General features: G+C 40.6%; 1 protein-coding gene across 1 annotated transcript in view; it reads right to left on the bottom strand.

Annotated features, from left to right (window-relative positions):
- The window catches only part of tet2 (tet methylcytosine dioxygenase 2), a 57,021-nt gene extending 37,649 nt beyond the window's left edge, over positions 1-19,372 (bottom strand). The window contains exon 1 of the mRNA XM_036954021.1: positions 18,539-19,372. The gene's annotated coding sequence lies outside the window, so the exon portion shown is untranslated. The remainder of the gene's footprint in view (positions 1-18,538) is intronic.
- Between the last annotated feature and the right edge of the window lie 574 nt (positions 19,373-19,946).

Raw genomic sequence — 19,946 nt, 5'->3', positions numbered from 1 at the left:
TATGCATTACTTAGTTGCTATTAAAACAAGGAATGTCCATGTGGGCTTCTAGCTCCTTCCTCAAACCTGCAGAAATAAAATGGTCAAACTACACCCCTTCAAATGAGTGGATTAGGCTACTTCAGCCACACCCGTTGCTGACAGGTGTATAAAATCGAGCACACAGCCATGCAATCTCCATAGACAAACATTGGCAGTAGAATGGCCTTACTGAAGAGCTCAGTGACTTTCAACGTGGCACCGTCATAGGATGCCACCTTTCCAACAAGTCAGTTCATCAAATTTCTGCCCTGCTAAAGCTGCCCCGCTGTCAACTGTAAGTGTTGTTATTTTGAAGTGGAAACGCCACAAAGTGGTAGGCCACACAGGCTCACAGAACGGGATCGCCGAGTGCTGAAGCGCGCAGCGCATAAAAATCATCTGTTCTCGGTTGCAACACTCACTACCGAGTTCCAAACTGCCTCTGAAAGCAATGTCAGCACAATAACTGTTTGTCGGGAGCTTCATGAAATGGGTTTCCATGACCGAGCAGCTGCACACAAGCCTAACATCACCATGCGCAATGCCAGTCATCGACTGGATTGGTGTAAAACTCTGCACCAATGAACTCTGGACCAGTGGAAACACTTTCTCTGGAGTGATGAATCACGCTTCACCGTCTGGCAGTCCCACGGACAAATCTGGGTTTGGTGGATTCCAGGAGAACGCTACGTGCCCAAATGCATAGTGCCAACTTTAAAGTTTGGTAGAGGAGGAATAATGGTCTGGGGCTGTTTTTCATGGTTCGGGCTAGGCCCCTTAGTTCCAGTAAAGGGAAATCATAATGCTACAGCATACAATGACGTTCTAGATGATTCCCTGCTTCCAACTTCGTGGCAAAAGTTTGTGCAAAGCCCTTTCCTGTTTCAGCTTGACAAAGCCCCCCGTGCACAAAGCAAGGTCCATACAGAAATGGTTTATCGAGATCAATGTGGAGGAACTTGACTGGCCTGCACAGAGCTCTGACCTCAATCCCATCGAACACCTTTGGGATGAATTGGAACGCTGACTGTGAGCCAGGCCTAATCGCCCAACATCAGTGACCGACCTCACTAATACTCTAGTGGCTGAAGCAAGTCCCCGCAGCAATGTTCCAACATCTAGTGGAAAGCCTTCCCAGAAGAGTGGAGGCTGTTATAGCAGCAAAGGGGGGACCAACTCCATATGAATGCCCGTGATTTTGGAATGAGATGTTCAACGAGCAGTTGTCCACATACTTTTGTTTATGTAGTGTAAATCCTGCAAAATTCTGCAAAATGTATGTATTAGTTGCCTTACACAAAAAATGAATGGCCTTAAAAGGTTTATTGATATAAAGCTCTCAAACTCTGGACCTCGAAGCCAGTTCCACTGCTTTTTTTCCCATTGTTCCCCTATAATCAGGGACTGATTTAAACATGGTACACCAGGTGTGTGCAATTAATGATCAGGTAGAACAGAAAACCAGCAGGTTCCGGACTTCGTAGGGTAAGAGTTTAATTAAACCAGTTTAATGAGACGGTTGATAATCTTGCAGTACATTTGGATCAGAGTACAGATGTAGGATCTTAATTAGACCTATAATTGTCACAGCAAAATAATCCTGCAACAACAGGATTTGAATGTTTAGTCCGTAATGTTTCTTGATCGTTGGTTTAGCTATTTTGTTAGGCTACATGGAAAGTGCAATACTGTTACTAAATCAAATCAAATTGTATTTGTCACATGCTTAGTAAACAACAGGTGTAGACTAACAGTGTAATTCTTACTTACGGGTTCTTTGCCAACAATACAGTTAAAGATGAAAAATAAAACATGGAAATAGTGACACAAGGAATAAATAAACAGTGAATAACAGATATCAGGTTGTATTAATGTGTTTTTCAGTGAATTTCTGTAAATCACAAAGCTAATCTACATTTCCTGCGATACAGGGGAATTCTCAGCGACAAAAGATGAATCCAGTCGAAGCATGTATCAGTAGTTTAAACAATAACAACAAGTTGTCCTCGCTCGTTTCGGTAACAAGTTGTCCTCGCTCGTTTCGGTAACAAGTTGTCCTCGCTCGTTTCGGTAACAAGTTGAGGGATGGGGCTGGAGAAATGTAACCACTCTCAAATTCATAGACTGAGCTATGGATGAAAGTACCGACCATCCATGATATACAAACTATAGTTTTAACCATGTTTTCAGGCTGTATAGTGTTTGTTTACGTTTTACTTGGTTTGGAGTAAACCAAGCCTATATTTTGGGTTCTGATCGGATACAACAGTTGAACTAAAGCTCATGAAGCATTTCTAAGTTACATTCTTCAGGAATCAATGGGTACATATTATTAAAGACCAAAGGCGTAGCAGACCCTTTTAACAGAAGGTGTTGATTTCCCTTAGTCGACTCTACCATGTACAGAGGGATTCATTTAGGCAAAGTAAGATCCAACATCTGTAGCTAGCTATCCACATGGCTGACTCTCTCTGTTATAAGATGGATATCATGTACATTATACACAGGATATTAGATTAACAGATCAAATTGTTTTCCAGTGGAAAATGTCTGAAGTTGAATCAAAAGGGCTACATTGCTGGCAAAGTTTATCACATTTATTTGGAGAAATAGCAGTAGTGTGGTGTTTTACAGAATTCTGGAAACTGAATATCTCAACTTAAGCAGTTCTCTCTAGCGTTCTCTCTCATGTCTCTGGTATAAGGTGGGTTCGTTTTGACATTCTCTTCTATAACCATGCGGTTTCCCTGTCTGAGGTGAAAGAGTCTAGAAACGTAATAACGAGAAGCTCAAATGTGTACATTGTAGTGTACAGTCTAGCTCGTCGGCGCTCGCTCCTGTCTCTGGTTTGGTTTGAGGTGGGTTAGATTTAACATTCTCCTCTGCAACAGAACAGCTTCCTGTTGGTGCCTGCAGTCCAGGCCTAATCACCAGATTATGACACGATAAAGGCAGGGTGTGTCACATGACTTGCCTCTGGAGCCCTAGAGCACTGAACTCCCTCTCTCTCTGTGTCTCTCCCTCAACTGGCTGTGGAATCCATTTCTGTTTCTGCAGACTGTTCAATCTCATCTAGTGGATGTATTTTCCAATGCAAATAAGAATACAAACTATGCACATGTTCATGCACCTTTTAAAAACTCCTCAGACATTTTAGGAGTTTGTTATACATACTGTAATATTCAATAGAACTAAAAGAGACACATCTTCAAACTAGGCTAAACTGTAACCTAGTTTAAAGGCAGCCTGTTTGTATGTAATACCATTGCATTTACCGCAGTACTTTGGCTCAAATGACATCAACATACACGGTAATACCCTTCCTAAAATGTTTTCCTTGGATCTACACTAATAGATGACCTCAAACACACCTCACCCACTCCTGTTTGTAATTTCATCCCAGAAACCCCCAACCCCCTAAATGAGGGGCCTGAACTTGGTCCTGCCTCTGCACCATACACCCCCAACCCCCTAAATGAGGGGCCCGAGCTTGGTCCTGCCTCTGCACCATACACCCTCAACCCCCTAAATGAGGGGCCCGAGCTTGGTCCTGCCTCTGCACCATACACCCTCAACCCCCTAAATGAGGGGGCCTGCCTCTGCAAAGTACACCCCCAACCTCCTAAAAGAGTTGCCCGAGCCTGGTTCTGCCTCCGCACAATTCACATAGTCTAATTGAAGGCAGATGTGGCACTCTGTTTCTCTGTGGTACCGATTCACATTGAGGTATTTGTGCTCCTCTCTCTGTAGTGTACAGTGGGAGTTAATGGACGGTCTCTGTTACCTCCACAACTGTGCTTTGACATCTATTCATCAGCGTTTCGTCCACACAATGTGTTTCAAATTCGACTTCAGTGTTGCGTTTAGTGAATAGGGCTCATTTGAATATCTGTAGAGACAGAGCAATACAACGAGACATCGGAAGTCCGACTTTGTCAGACTCGGTAAGGTCGGTTCGGTTTCAGTTCGATTATTAAAAAAGTATCACTGTTTTCAATTTCAGTTGAATGCTGTGACAACACAGAACAAAACAATGAATAAAAGTCCCGTGATGGTAGTGACCGCCCATTACTGCTTATCACTTGTTTACTATCATTTATTCACATTACTTTACTTCAATCAAATATTTCAGTTGTAATATATACATTTGTTTTATTTGATGACTTTATTTCATTCCAAGTCATCTCATCTCGATAGAGCTGCGGCCTATGCTGTCTGACAAAATCACTATTTTAGTAGTTGTTCAATGTCCATAAGGCATACTTGTATGACTGCTGAGTACCAACTATCAATCTCTTTGATCATGCATTTTCAGGTAGAGATACCTCACAAATCAACTGCTGCTCTCTACATCCCCTCACGATAGTACACAGACCGGACAAGTAGATGCACAATGGATTATGGTCACTGTAGTTAATTACCACGTTGTATGTGCTAAACTCTGTGGAATATTAGCCTGTTGGAAACTACAACTCCCTTCTATATCGCACAGTTCAGGCTGGATCTGATTTATCTCTAGAGAAACTATGCAATGTGTGCCATTGAGCTCACAGAAAAAAAAATAACGAAATGTAATTCAAATAATTTAACCGGTATTGGTCAATTAGTTGTTTAACAAATTAAAAATAACAGAAATAGCAGTTAATCGCTCAGCACTATAAGTCAGACTTTTTTGATGTCTCAAATTCAGATTGAAATATGAGCGTCACTCTGATGACTCTGTGGTGACTGTGAAAAGTCTCTATAGCTACTTTTTCATCAAATACCTGGTTATACTGGATGCGTCCCAAATTGCACCCTATTCCCTATATAGGGCACTACTTTTGACCAGAGGCCTATGGGGCACTACATAAGGAATAAGGTTCCATTCAGGATGCAAACACTGACACAGATGTCAATGATAACCTGTCTGACTGGCTTTTTCATCCACTTCTGCCCTGATCTCACACAACTCGCTAAGCAGGAAGTATGACTGGATCATTTGCAAGCCCTGCACACGCAAACTGCCACAAGTCATTATACAACAACCGTACTATTTGCTGTGTGGTGTGCTTACAGTTAGATCTGCTCCGCTAGCATTAGCCTTGTTTGTTCTGTAGCAATATACCTTTTGAGATGATCCAAACAGTCAAGCCCAGCTACACAATCTTGCCTTGTACCGTTGTCTTCCTATCAGGGAAGCACCACTTGTGCGTTTCATTTGGATTGACTCTTGCTGAGTGGCTTACTTACTGACGTCAGAGTTTCTTATTGTTGACGGCAGCAATAAAACCCAAGCCTTAGATTTGATCCTGAAACACAGTTATAATTTTCTATTAATACTGCAACCAATGTTAGTGGTACATATCATCTCTGTGCTGGTTTTCAATGGCGTCAATATGCATTGACTGCATTGCCCTGTCCTCCCATATCCAGGTCCACAGAAGTCTATGCTGATAGGTTGGGGTTGATCATTAGCCCAGACTGGACTGGAAATGTGTAACCTTGGGGTTTACCCCTCTGAACCAACTGACCCAGGATCATGGGAGACTCAGTCACCCCGGACTGGCCCTGACCCTGCACGGCTTAGCATGTGTTATTGACCTGTGCACACCAAGCTGCTATGCAGATAAAGCCCTGTGTCGTGTGTCGTGTGTCGTGTGTGTGTGTGTGTGTGTGTGTGTGTGTGTGTGTGTGTGTGTGTGTGTGTGTGTGTGTGTGTGTGTGTGTGTGTGTGTGTGTGTGTGTGTGTGTGTGTGTGTGTGTGTGTGTGTGTGTAAACTGTGTAAAGCGGCAACATGCTTCACAACCCACCCAACCTCACACAGCACACTCTCCAACCCCTCTGCCTCCCTCTACACCAACCATCCACCATTCCCTTTGTCTCTGCGCCACAGTCAATATATCTGACTAAACTTGATGAACTGTTGTGCGCCGCAAAGTTAATTTCTTTCAGAGTGCACGGTAGCCATGGCGACCACCTTATTAGTGCACTGAAGCCATCTGCTCTAAACATTAACCGGAGAGCGGCTGAGTGGACAAAAGCTGCACTGGCAGGGAGTACATGTGCTTTACTCATTGATCCTACTCAGAGTGGATCGATAGAAAGCCACATTTGTGGTTGTAGCTACTATGGTAGTGTTCGGCCATTTTGATTTTCTGTTTTCTCAAAACCAGACTTCTTTTAGTTTCTTTTTTTGGTTTGCTGGAGCTTGGAGCTGCATGAACTGTTTTGGTGAAAGCAGTTTGTTTCATGTCCAAAATACTGAGATATACTACATTTCATAATAGTGAGATATACTACGTTTCATAATAGTGAGATATACTACATTTCATAATAGTGAGATATACTACATTTCATAATAGTGAGATATATTACATTTCATAATAGTGAGATATACTACATTTCATAATAGTGAGATATACTACATTTCATAATAGTGAGATATACTACATTTCATAATAGTGAGATATACTACGTTTCATAATAGTGAGATATACTACGTTTCATAATAGTGAGATATACTACATTTCATAATAGTGAGATATACTACATTTCATAATAGTGAGATATACTACATTTCATAATAGTGAGATATACTACATTTCATAATAGTGAGATATACTACGTTTCATAATAGTGAGATATACTACATTTCATAATAGTGAGATATACTACATTTCATAATAGTGAGATATACTACATTTCATAATAGTGAGATATACTACATTTCATAATAGTGAGATATACTACATTTCATAATAGTGAGATATACTACATTTCATAATAGTGAGATATACTACGTTTCATAATAGTGAGATATACTACATTTCATAATAGTGAGATATACTACGTTTCATAATAGTGAGATATACTACATTTCATAATAGTGAGATATACTACATTTCATAATAGTGAGATATACTACATTTCATAATAGTGAGATATACTACATTTCAACATACTGAGATATATTACATTTCAACATACTGAGATATACTACATTTCAACATACTGAGATATATTACATTTCAACATACTGAGATATATTACATTTCATAATACTGAGATATACTACATTTCATAATAGTGAGATATACTACATTTCATAATAGTGAGATATACTACATTTCAACATACTGAGATATACTACATTTCATAATAGTGAGATATACTACATTTCATAATAGTGAGATATACTACATTTCATAATAGTGAGATATACTACATTTCATAATAGTGAGATATACTACATTTCATAATAGTGAGATATACTACATTTCATAATAGTGAGATATACTACATTTCATAATAGTGAGATATACTACATTTCATAATAGTGAGATATACTACATTTCATAATAGTGAGATATACTACATTTCAACATACTGAGATATATTACATTTCAACATACTGAGATATACTACATTTCAACATACTGAGATATATTACATTTCAACATACTGAGATATACTACATTTCAACATACTGAGATATATTACATTTCAACATACTGAGATATATTACATTTCAACATACTGAGATATACTACATTTCAACATACTGAGATATACTACATTTCATAATAGTGAGATATACTACATTTCATAATAGTGAGATATACTACATTTCATAATAGTGAGATATACTACATTTCATAATAGTGAGATATACTACATTTCATAATAGTGAGATATACTACATTTCATAATAGTGAGATATACTACATTTCATAATAGTGAGATATACTACATTTCAACATACTGAGATATATTACATTTCATAATAGTGAGATATACTACATTTCATAATAGTGAGATATACTACATTTCATAATAGTGAGATATACTACATTTCATAATAGTGAGATATACTACATTTCATAATAGTGAGATATACTACATTTCATAATAGTGAGATATACTACATTTCATAATAGTGAGATATACTACATTTCAACATACTGAGATATATTACATTTCAACATACTGAGATATATTACATTTCAACATACTGAGATATATTACATTTCAACATACTGAGATATATTACATTTCATAATACTGAGATATACTACATTTCAACATACTGAGATATACTACATTTCATAATAGTGAGATATACTACATTTCATAATAGTGAGATATACTACATTTCAACATACTGAGATATATTACATTTCAACATACTGAGATATACTACATTTCATAATACTGAGATATACTACATTTCATAATAGTGAGATATACTACATTTCATAATAGTGAGATATACTACATTTCAACATACTGAGATATATTACATTTCAACATACTGAGATATATTACATTTCATAATACTGAGATATACTACATTTCATAATAGTGAGATATACTACATTTCATAATAGTGAGATATACTACATTTCATAATAGTGAGATATACTACATTTCATAATAGTGAGATATACTACATTTCATAATAGTGAGATATACTACATTTCAACATACTGAGATATACTACATTTCAACATACTGAGATATATTACATTTCAACATACTGAGATATACTACATTTCAACATACTGAGATATATTACATTTCAACATACTGAGATATACTACATTTCAACATACTGAGATATATTACATTTCAACATACTGAGATATATTACATTTCAACATACTGAGATATACTACATTTCATAATAGTGAGATATACTACATTTCATAATAGTGAGATATACTACATTTCATAATAGTGAGATATACTACATTTCATAATAGTGAGATATACTACGTTTCAACATACTGAGATATACTACATTTCAACATACTGAGATATACTACATTTCATAATAGTGAGATATACTACATTTCATAATAGTGAGATATACTACATTTCATAATAGTGAGATATACTACATTTCATAATAGTGAGATATACTACATTTCATAATAGTGAGATATACTACATTTCAACATACTGAGATATACTACATTTCATAATAGTGAGATATACTACATTTCAACAGCTCTTTTCTCCCAGTGTTGCTGTGGAACTCCATATTTAGACGGTGGTTTAGTATTACCTTGCTGACTGTATGCTGCCTTGTACTGTAGCACTGTTGGTGCCGCTTTTGTGAGCAATCGCTGTTAATGATTTAAATAAAAATGGAATTGAATACCTTATATGATTGTTCTGTTACACTTGACTGAAAGCTGACCCAAGACTCATCTATCATGAAGCGAAAAACGTATTTCATTTTTAGGCCAACTTATGAGGGATCCCAATGTTTCTATTCTGCAAGCCCCCAGACCTGGCAGTATACTTAGCTCACCTCACTGGAACATTTATTTAACAAATGCTTTGTTTCTGTTTGAACGATCCAAATCCAACCCAGGGTGCCTTTAAACAGGAAGGGGAGGAGCCTTTAAACAGGAAGGGGATGTGCCTTTAAACAGGAAGGGGAAGTGAACAGTAAACAGGGTGAAGGGAAACATATGAAAAGGAAATCATAACATTAGACACACATGGCAGTGGAGGAATCCAAAACCCAAAACGCCTTCTCAACAGATCTTATCATTAAATAGAATAGGGCTGATCTGTATGAACGACACATGAGAACTAGGGGCCTATCTAAAATATGTAGTAGTTGCACACAAAACAACAATAACAAATAGGCCAGTCATTTTACATCTCTTCTCTTGGTAACATTTAACATTAAGTTGCTCTTGTGTAGTAATAACAATGTGTTACACAATACTTTAGTAATATCATTTAAATTATAGGCATTATGTTAGGTTACATCCAAAGCATGAATGCAGTGCGTTCACCTGGACCTAAGTGAATGAGAAATATGAGTGATGTTCTCCACTGTTTGAGCTCAGCTGGCAAAATATTGATATCCTTCCACCACATTGGTTTCCAAGCAGCCTGACCTAAACGAGTGTTGCTATGGTCCCTCTTTTCCCTCCACTCAACTGACATGAGGCACGTGACTCCCTCTCCTTATATGGAAGCAGCAGGATCACAAATCACTCTGAGTGAAGGATGCATTCTACGAATTAAGGTTCCCAGAGAAGGACATTGAGGCACCACTAATCAAGTGGCAGATGAATTTATTTTTCCTACCGTGCCATTTCTCTTACACCCATATATAGTTTTTAATGTCGCTCTCATTTATTTAAATGACTCAAGGAGCTATATGAATCATTAATCATGTTGCACTACTATCAGGCCGTTTAGTAGGTTACTGTGCATAGCTGTACATATAGACTGTTGTTCCTTTCACTGTGAATGCCTTCCCTGGCCTGTAGGCCTATAGTCAAACACACCTGGAAGACTAAGCAAAGGACTGTGGTGTGGTGTAGATAAGGGTTGATTATTCAATCAGTAGAGCAGGGGAGGACACAACAATTCACTCCACCAAGGGAATCAAAAAACAAAGATGGCCGCCGCTGCTAAAACCTCCAAAACCTGCTGAACCAGACTTTTTCCGCAATGTAAATACACACGTCTGCATGAAAAACAAACAGCCTTGACATTGAGAGGGGGAAGGGATTGAAAGGAGAAGCACCAGCTGCCGCACCGGTCGCATTCCACTGAGGAAACCTCATATCTGAGGCTGGGCTAGGCTGTTCGCTATGAACCTTCAGAAGAAGTTAGTGATGTCATTCAATGCAAAGTATGGCCTTGGGTAAGGTTTATGCTCTTGAATGACATTCAGGACCAGCTGTCTTTGTGTGCTCCATGGTGCTCCCTGTGTAGACAACAGGGGGAGGGAGAAGCCACTTTACCTGACAGCCATTTTTAGTAGGGCGTGTGAAATGCCAGGGACCTCACGATATGATATTATCACAATACTTAGGTGCCGATACGATATGTATGCGATTCTCACGATTCTATATGCATTGCGACTTCGATACTGAGATTTGATGTTTGAAACAAATTGCTCAGTATACTCTGTCTGCTGCAGAAAGACAATAGAGAGCATGAGCAAATGAGTTTTTAATCAGTCAGGGAAATAAAAGTGCTAAAAAAACGTTTGCTAACTTTTTTAAAAGAAGATGGAGAACAAGCTATAGGATGAAAAATACCAGTGTTGGAGCAGAGGTACAGCCGACTGACTACCTCTAGCTAACTCTATGTACAGTCGCATTTGATTTCTTTTTTAAACCAATTCTTGGAGTCAAATATAATAATAATAATAATAATAATAATAATAATAATAATATTCAGTACATTTTAGATGAAGCAGTTGTTTATATGTGGTCCCTGTGTGGATTCCTCAGTCATGGGGGGAGGATTGGGTTCCTCTTCAGATCATGCGACTCACTAATGAAAGCATTAGTTATGGAGATACATTTTCAGATCTTAACCTTTAAAAAAAAAATCCCACATCCGGATGCAGATTGTGCAGCTCGGTGCTTTGACAGTAAAATGCTTTCATCCTTCTCCATTGGCCTTAAAAGGAACACTTTGATTATCCAATTACACCCCTACATTCTGGGTTCAGATCTCTAGATATCGGATTCTCCCTTGTGTCCTTAGAGTCAACTTTTTGAGTTAATTGATTGACCTCCTTCACACTTTGGATGGGTTTTGACCCATAACCCTTAGATTCTCACCCTAACTCTGCTGGTTTGTGGTTGGGTTGTTCTTAGGGCAACTACTAGCCAAGCATCTTGATGAGGTGTGTGTGTGTGTGTGTGTGTGTGTGTGTGTGTGTGTGTGTGTGTGTGTGTGTGTGTGTGTGTGTGTGTGTGTGTGTGTGTGTGTGTGTGTGTGTGTGTACTGCTGCTCTCCACACACTCACACCCACATGTTATAAACCACAGCTATAGTCAACCATACTGTATCAGACAGCTAGCAGTCAACCATACTGTATCAGACAGCTAATAGTCAACCCTACTGTATCAGACAGCTAGTAGTCAACCATACTGTATCAGACAGCTAGCAGTCAACCATGCTGTATCAGACAGCTAGCAGTCAACCATGCTGTATCAGACAGCTAGCAGTCAACCATGCTGTATCAGACAGCTAGTAGTCAACCATACTGTATCAGACAGCTATAGTCAACCCTACTGTATCAGACAGCTATAGTCAACCATACTGTATCAGACAGCTAGTAGTCAACCATGCTGTATCAGACAGCTAGCAGTCAACCATGCTGTATCAGACAGCTAGTAGTCAACCATACTGTATCAGACAGCTAGTAGTCAACCCTACTGTATCAGACAGCTAGCAGTCAACCATGCTGCATCAGACAGCTAGTAGTCAACCATACTGTATCAGACAGCTAGTAGTCAACCATACTGTATCAGACAGCTAGTAGTCAACCACACTGTATCAGACAGCTATAGTCAACCATACTGTATCAGACAGCTATAGTCAACCATACTGTATCAGACAGCTAGTAGTCAACCATACTGTATCAGACAGCTAGTAGTCAACCATACTGTATCAGACAGCTAGTAGTCAACCATACTGTATCAGACAGCTAGTAGTCAACCATACTGTATCAGACAGCTACAGTCAACCATACTGTATCAGACAGCTAGTAGTCAACCATACTGTATCAGACAGCTATAGTCAACCATACTGTATCAGACAGCTATAGTCAACCATACTGTATCAGACAGCTAGTAGTCAACCATACTGTATCAGACAGCTAGCAGTCAACCATACTGTATCAGACAGCTATAGTCAACCATACTGTATCAGACAGCTAGTAGTCAACCATACTGTATCAGACAGCTAGCAGTCAACCATACTGTATCCGACAGCTATAGTCAACCATACTGTATCACCACAACACCCATGCCGAGTTACACTGGATCAATCTTACACACACACACACACACACACACACACACACACACACACACACACACACACACACACACACACACACACACACACACACACACACACACGCATTAATTCATGAGAACTACAGTCTAAAATCTGGTCTTTGATGAAAACAAATTCCCCTGGCGCTGTTTTATATCTGTATTGGATTTAGACACTGTTGTGTAGTGTTCAGTTGTTTTATCTAACCCTGAACTCTCTAAACTTTGCCAACCAGACCTAGTCAGAACTCTACCTAGCTTGGCTATATTTGGAGTTGGAAGGCAATGCTAGGGCAACTCCACTCACTCAGTCACCTGGTGGTTTTGACTTACTCTACATTCTTGACAAAGGGAAAATGAACTGGTTTGCCATTTGCACAGCAGGTAATAGTAAATATCCCCCAGATTTTAGAAAACCACATTTGCCAATGAATTGGCACCTCTTCAAATAGTCTGCCTCATCAAAAGGCAACATAGAGGAAACCAACACGAAAGATTCTCGGAAGGGGAGATATTAAAGTGAAACTAATCTAAACGCCTTCAGAAGTGTGTGTTTGATACTCCAATATTCCGCTTTTGGGGGTTTCATTTCTGCCATGACTTCAGCCACAGTAAACTTCTTTCCTTTATTCATCTGAGAAAGGCTCAACCAGTAAAAGTTACAACCAGTGAGTAATTACAAGAAAAGCACCTAGTCATTCCATGCGCTGGGCAAACTGAATACCCGTTTCTCATAACCTTTGTTTTGATCTTTGGACTGAATATTGCAACACGGTATGAAAACAGATAGCATGCTTCTAGTTCAATTACTAGCTTGGAGCCAGCCGTACTGGTGTGTAGGCTTATTTAGGCGTTCACGTGCTCTGGAGTCTTTGCTGTCAGCGTGGCGGGAGCTCAGAGAGACGCTGACGCTGTCTTTAGCGTTGCCATGTTCTGCTTTCCAGACACTACCTTGGCCAGCGTCAATCTTCGTCTCTCGCTCACTCGCTTCACCTCTCCGCCTCCCCCCTTCCTTTCGCTTGTGGTGGTGTCGGGGACCGATGGCAGCGTTCAAATATCTTAGGAGCAGGGAGGAGCGGCCGAGTGGCGGGAACGGGGAAGAGATGCTGCTCGCTGTTACGTAACGAGGTCTACTCTGGAATGCCTGGATGGTGTTTGTAAACAGTGGCGGCCATGTGCTCACACTCACGTGGAGACCGGAAAGGGAGTCCTGTCCTAGTTGTGCCCTCACCGGCAGGTCTACTCACCCCTGAGGTAAACCCCAACCGGCTGACATCGATACACACTTCAAGGGCCAAAAGAACACTCCCTCTGGTCGGCCCGTGCCACTTAGTCTCAACAAGACAGCCGTATCACTCCAAACCGTAGCCATAATTAAAACACAGACAGACGAATAGAAGGGCCAAGGCCTCTTCGAGAGAGAGAGAGAGAGTTACAACACTGTATATGAGTGTAATGTTTACTGTACATTTTTATTGTTTATTTCACTTTTGTTTATTATCTACTTCGCTTGCTTTGGCAATGTTAACATATGTTTCCCATGCCAATAAAGCCCTTAAATGAGAGCAAGAGAGCGAGAGAGAGAGGTGTTCTGTAGTGGGTAGAGTTGCTTAATCGCAGGAAGAAGATAATTGTGTAATTCTAGCGATGAGTAACAACCAGGGCAGGGCCAAAAAGAAGAACTGTGGTTTCTATACCAACAGTCAAATGCCAAACGAGGACAGAAATGCTGGGTGATCTTTTGGGAAATGAAACTCTTTCATAATATTGTTTAGAAACACACACCATAGAAGCTGAAAAGCTAGAAGTGACTCATTTGAACACAACCTAAATGCCTTGTGATGAGACAATCTAGAGGTTATAATGTAAATCATAAAGTAGACTCTCTGGACAACATGCATGTTGAAAGTAAAGGCCATGCACATTGAATGACATAAAGAAATTGCATCCAATACACTCATGTAATAAGGCAGTAATAACCGATTGCAAGTTTTACCACGATTCTTCAACTATCGAGGCTGGGAGCAGCAGAGAGCTAAATCAATATCTCCAGAGGTCAATATGAGACACAGTATGTCGCCATTTTGTCTGAGGAGGAGGAACGTGATCAACAGAGCCAGGTTGGTAGCTACACAGAGGCAATGCATGTCTCTTAACCTGTTCCACTCTCTGCAGCAGGGTTACCGTGGCCTTTGGGGTCGAAATGTGATGCGTGGCCTGCGGTTGGAGGTCAGAGGTAAAACCCTGCCCATTGTGAATGGACAGCATTGTTGCAGAAACCATGGAGACTAAAACCACTGGACATTCTTACCCCCAAAGCTTGATATTGTCTTTTCTCCCTTAGATAACATAAAGAGGAAGAAGCAAGAGGAGTAGTCCAACCATACCCAGCTTTATCAGTGGGTGTGGATTGATGAGAACAGACATGTCCATTCTTGTGATTGATCTTTCTGACTGGACTGCCCCCCCCCCCCCCCTCCTCTAGCCACCATGTGTTGACATTCTTCCTACTAGGATCTGTGGCTCAGATATGGTGCCTTTTTCCAATGCTGATGTAACAACACATGTGGTGCTAATGAAAACAGCACAAAGGGAAAATGGAGGTTGTGTGTTCAAGACAATATCTTGGCTTGCCAAGTGACTCCTGTCTTGTGTAAAGGCCTCCTTCTGTGCTAAAATTACACAATCTAGTCCTTGCTTTGGGCACAATATTTTACCCATAAATGAAGTATCAACTCTGACTTTTTTGTCTCGCTTTATATCTGTACTTATGATAGAACACTATTATCTTTTGATAGAAGTTGAGAAACAAACTGTTGTATAGCAATCTTGCTGTCTGATACCATCTAATGTACCCATTGAAGTAAACATGTCTTCCTCGACTAACATTCTGCAGTATCAATGATGTAAGCAGTGCAATGTGCATTGCATTCAGTCTACTTACTGAGAAATGCAGTCAACAACTCAAGGAAGACACTTAACTCAAAGACAAAGTCCATGTATCCTCCAATACTGGCTTGCAGCTGTTTGATCCACTACAAAATAAAGCTAGTCTTATCCTTTAGCTTAGGATAAGCATACAGCTCCAATATGAATCAAGTAGAATTATTTTCACTCAAGGCCTATTTCTCTACATTATCTTATCTGGGGCAAATGAGCCTCAAATGGCACAATTAATTTCAAAACATAAAAAAACAGTATACTACCTCATCCAGTCAAAACAAACTTCAGGAGAACTATGGAGGACTGCGGTGCACTCCCCTAGTTACGTTACGAGATAGGTTGTCGCTGTGCAGTCACTGACCATGCTTACCAAATCAAAACAGAGCCGGAGCCACGCTGCCATTGTTGCATCGAAAGCTTTTGATTCCTTCTTCAAAATATAATTCAACTGTAAATATTTAAATATTGCTCTCTGTTCTCTGATGTCACGGAGGAACATTTTAGTTTGTCGATAGTGGTAAAGATATATATATATTTTTTTAAATCCTCTGTTGACTTTATATGGTGGAGTTGACTAAAAAGCAGATGAAGACTTGCCTTAATCAACAGTTCAAATAGTTAGATTAGCTTTGACGGTTGTCCTCGAGGCCCGTTTGACAAGCAACTGACATTTTTGCTGAACACAACTGCAGTTCCCTCCAATATGTTTCACCCCGTTAGGCTAGCTTTAGCCTAGTACATTTACCCTGGCATTCCAAGCTATCACAGGTGATATTAGTTTGTAGCACTTGGCTGAGATTCCTTCATTGTTCTAGCATTAGTATATGTTAGCCTCTGCACCGTGCACCTCCCCTTGGCTGTGGTGTTTATTTACAACAGCTCATTAGTAGCCACTTGTTGTGCTGTGCTCCCCCTGGGCAGGCATGCCTTACTTTGCATTTCACACAAACTACTACTGCTAGCTGCTATTGTGGGATGACCCCCGATTGAAAGTGCATGCAGGGCCAGCGCAATACACAAGCCGGAATACACAAATAAGGGCAAAAGATAGCAGGCCTTTATCTGTGTAATATTCTAGTAGCTCATTATGATGCTAATCCTAAATGTGGCCTGTTAGCAAATTCAGCAAAGATAACAGAAAAACAACACGCTCCATTAGCAACTCATTTGTTCAAGAGAAGAGAGGTGTTGGACTAATAAAACCAGTCATCTTGGTTAGTGCAGCTTGGATGTGTGTAGGAATCCCTGTTATTCGTTAGTACTGTATCTGACAGCTAGCATAGCATAGCTATGTATTGATTGTCTAGCTAGCTAATGCTGATGTGCCTCAGTTAGTTTTATTTTCAATTCAAGTAAATGTGTGTCAAATAAATACATGACAAAATTAGGCAAATTGTGACAAAAACAAATGTCAACAATATCGAATCATGTCTGTTCATCAGTAAAACATAAATGCAAATTGAGATCGAGTAAATGCTAGAAACACCTCCATTACTGCCTTTGTTTTGACAATAATCTGTTTATTAAAGGTGCTGTCTGCTGCCTTCTTGCATGGCAGCACATGTGGTTTGCCCAGACACATTATCTCAGACAAAAGGCAACATATATAATTTTATGTGTTAAATGATGAATATGTAAAACAGTAGGAAAACTGTTTTCATAATGCAAAGCTAACATGTCCTAAAATGTTATATTATAGTTGTTGTTGTTCAATTGCTGGATTCTTAACATTTTCATGGTGACTTCATGGTGTAACAGAACTGAGTCAACTTCTGGGAGACATATTTGTTGGGGTCTAGTTGGGAAAAAAATCTATTTCAACCTTCGGAAAAGACCTGCTTCCAGGATTCCAATTCTTGTGTCGTTCAGCTAATGGTGTGATCGGATTGAGTTTCAATATCCTTTCAAGCTTCTGACCTCATCATCCCTCTGCTATCCACCACAATTCTCTTCTCTCTCTCTTCCTCTCCTTGGACTGTGCTGGCCTGCCTTTGTGTCTGCTTGTCATTCACCGGTGAATGCAATGAAAGCTGATTCACAGGATGCACAAAGCCAGAAGCTAGCTACACTCTCCCCCGCTCCCAGCTCTCTTTCCCAGGCACTACAGTCTTAGTGATGTTCTAAATTAGACCCAATCCATCTTTTTAGCTTGAACATAGCAGACAATAATCAACACAAGAACACAACCGTGAGACCACAAAGAAAAAAGGACAGAAACTGACTGCATGAATGACTTCTGGTTAAAGAGTCCTTCTCGTTGATAGATTTGCAGAAGAAAAATCACAATATTTTCCCTGGAAAACAAAGCACTCAAATAAAACATCAAAATAAGGACAATTACCAGTTTAGAGATGAGATATATTTTTCAACTGGGAGCTAGCTGCGTCTCTGTTGCACTGAACATCAGAGGGATTTGCCTTGTTCATAATGCCTCAAGAAAAGTACTGAACAAGGTCTCCATTTTCTACACTAGACACATTCCTAAGGCTACTTGAGCGTCCACTGACCAACATCAGAGGCAAAAAAAAACTGAGATCCCTCTATTTCAACTAGCAAAAAAAGAGAAAAAGAAAATTGTCAGCCATGTTGGAAGGAGAAGCTTTATCTAATATCCCCCACCTTATTAATTTAGCTAGCTCATGCTTTTGCTGAGGGAACATTAGCATGCCTTGTACTAAGCCACAGAGCCACCGAAAAGACCAACAAAAGGTCAAAAGGAGAAGGACAACGAGTGCCAAAAACAAACGGAGCTGAGCCTTACCTCTTTTTACGTCCCTCCACTGTGTAGAAATTCCAACAAACCGTCTGGATCTCCTCTTTAACAAATCCTAAAGGGCCGCCATCTTGCTTCCTTCTGTTCTTCTATGAAACGGACTATCCTCCAACATCAATATTCATGGGGCCAGTCTCTGACGTCAACGTCGACTCTTATCATCAGGAGGAGAAGCCCGGTCGGTCGGTGGTGTGTCCCTGTTGGCCACTCTGAGTGCCACACATATGTAACTGGCAGAGAAGCAGCCAGCCAGCACGCCGTGTAGACAAGTTGTGTGTGTGTGTGTGTGTGTGTGTGTGTGTGTGTGTGTGTGTGTGTGTGTGTGTGTGTGTGTGTGTGTGTGTGTGTGTGTGTGTGTGTGTGTGTGTGTGTGTGTGTGTGTGTGTGTGTGTGTGTGTGTGTGTGTGTGTGTTCGTTGTGTGTGTGTGTTCGGTGTGTATGTGTGTGTCAGTGGTAGAGTCTTGCCTTGCCTCGCCTTGCTGGCAAAGCTAAAGTAATGAGAAAACCTCTCTCCTGGTGAGTCCCTCCACCACACAAAGGGCCTGGTCTTTCTTTCCCCCTTTTTTTCCCTTCTTCTCCTTCAGCCGCACACAATAGTGCACACTATGACTACGGCTGGCCCCAAGCAGCGGACTGGATCTGCACAGTGACAGGACATGGGTTCCGCTTCGCCGTCCAATCCCTTTAAACTGACTCTACAAGCTTTCTGAGCTTATCTGTCTGTCTGAGAAACAGAGGATTGGAGAGTAGGAGGGTGGCGCACTCCCCCCTTCCTTTAGTCAGACAGGAAGAGTGTGTGTGTGTGTGTGTGTGTGTGTGTGTGTGTGTGTCTCAAGGAAACTCATGCCGAGCTCTAGGGGGATTTTTCCCCCACCCCTCTCTCAGTCTTGACTTCCTGGTTCTTCTTTCGGTTTCATCAGTTTTTCTCAAGCTGTCATAGGTCGCAGGAGTTCCCCTATTGCCTCGTGGCTTCTTTACAACTCCTTGGAGACTTGCTTCTTCCACTCAGTCTCTCAAGACAGTTAGCTTCGTCTTCAGAGTACGCGAGTCGAGCCCTGCCCTCATTTCCAATGCTTCTTCTGGGTGTTGTTTTGGCATGCCTTGGCTGTAATGCAGGCTCATTTTTGGAGCAGGCGTAAGACAACACTAACCTTTGAAAGGATCCATACAGGCAGCAGCATCTTTTTCTTTATGTGTCTGCCAAGAGCCCCACCTCCTGTTGACATTGGCCACGTGGGCTAGTAGCGAGGGAGAGGGAGACGGCGGGAGAGAGAGACGGCGGGAGAGGGAGACAGCGGGAGAGGGAGACGGCGGGAGAGGGAGACGGCGGGAGAGAGGGACGGACGGAGAGAGAGCGAGAGGGACGGAGAGACAGAGAGAGAAAGAGAGAGGGGAG

The sequence above is a fragment of the Oncorhynchus mykiss genome, chromosome 19, assembly GCF_013265735.2.
Source record: "Oncorhynchus mykiss isolate Arlee chromosome 19, USDA_OmykA_1.1, whole genome shotgun sequence".
In the NCBI taxonomy this organism is placed as follows: Eukaryota; Metazoa; Chordata; class Actinopteri; order Salmoniformes; family Salmonidae; genus Oncorhynchus; species Oncorhynchus mykiss.
This window is presented reverse-complemented; position numbering and strand designations above follow the sequence as displayed.